This window comes from Prionailurus viverrinus, chromosome B2 (assembly GCF_022837055.1).
Source record: "Prionailurus viverrinus isolate Anna chromosome B2, UM_Priviv_1.0, whole genome shotgun sequence".
Classification (NCBI taxonomy): domain Eukaryota; kingdom Metazoa; phylum Chordata; class Mammalia; order Carnivora; family Felidae; genus Prionailurus; species Prionailurus viverrinus.
This window is the reverse complement of record NC_062565.1, coordinates 14032736-14034014: the sequence shown is the minus strand read 5'-3', so window position 1 is coordinate 14034014 and position 1279 is coordinate 14032736. Positions and strand designations below refer to the sequence as shown.

At 45.7% G+C, this 1279-nt stretch overlaps 1 non-coding gene across 1 annotated transcript; it reads left to right on the top strand.

Moving 5' to 3' along the window:
* Positions 1-813: 813 nt before the first annotated feature.
* On the top strand, positions 814-920 carry LOC125166976 (U6 spliceosomal RNA). The gene has a single exon (XR_007152653.1). It is a non-coding gene; the product is annotated as a U6 spliceosomal RNA (small nuclear RNA).
* Positions 921-1279: the final 359 nt, after the last annotated feature.

Sequence of the window (1279 nt, the reverse complement as noted above, 5' to 3'; positions counted from 1 at the left end):
TATCTCCCATCATTCCCCTTCCTCTTCTTTACCATCCGTCCTATAATTATTCTAAGTCTTATACCTAAAGCCTGAAAAGAGATTTGGAGGTGATAGGGCGGACAAGTATTAGGTCTCCAAACACCTGGCAATCAAGAACCTCCTTGCCTCCCCCCCAGGTGAAAGCACACATTATTTGTCTTTGGGCAAATCCCACTCTCTTCATTGGCGTCTCCAAATACCCACCATGACTGCCTTGTCTCCAGCCCACCTGCCTCATTGGGACTAAATTCTCTAGACAGGCCCACATAGAGTCCTGACCTCCATCCTGATGATGGCCACCGCCTCAATCCACACACCAGGCTCCTACCAATGCCATCTGGGAGGCTAGTCAGGAGGAAACAGTCCAGGTGAAAAGGACACCAGAATGGTGGGGCCATTGTGAAAACTAGTATGAAGGTTTCTCAAAAAAATTAAAGATAGGGGGCGCCTGGGTGGCTCAGTCGGTCAAGCGTCCGACTTCAGCTCAGGTCATGATCCTGTGGTCTGTGGGTTCCAGCCCCACATGGGGCTCTGTGCTGACAGCTCAGAGCCTGGAGCCTGTTTTGGATTCTGTGTCTTTCTCTCTCTCTGCCCCTCCCCCGCTCACATTCTGTCTCTCAAAAATGAATCAGTGGGGAAAAAAAAATTTTTTTAATTAAAGATAGAACTCCCATGGGATCTAATACTGTTCACAACAGCCAAAAGGCAGAAGTGACTCAAATGTCCGTTGACAGATGAACAGATCAACAAAATGTGGTACATACATTATTACTCAACATATACAATAATTATGTGCCGGCTTCGGCCGCACATATACTAAATTTGGAACAACACAGAGAAGATCAGCATGGCCCCTGTGCAAGGATGACACGCAAATTCGTGAAGCGTTCCATATTTTCATATACGCAATAGAATACTACTTGGCAATGAGAAAGGATGAAATCTGGCCTTTTGTAGCAACGTGGATGGAACTGGAGAGTGTGATGCTAAGTGCAATAAGTCTTACAGAGAGAGATACCATATGTTTTTGCTCTTAGGTGGATCCTGAGAAACTTAACAGAAGACCCTGGGGGAGGGGAAGGAAAAAAAAAACTTAGAGAGGGAGGGAGGCAAACCATAAGAGACTCTTTATTTTTTATTAATTTTTTTTTTCAACGTTTATTTATTTTTGGGACAGAGAGAGACAGAGCATGAACGGGGGAGGGGCAGAGAGAGAGGGAGACACAGAATCGGAAACAGGCTCCAGGCTCTGAGCCAT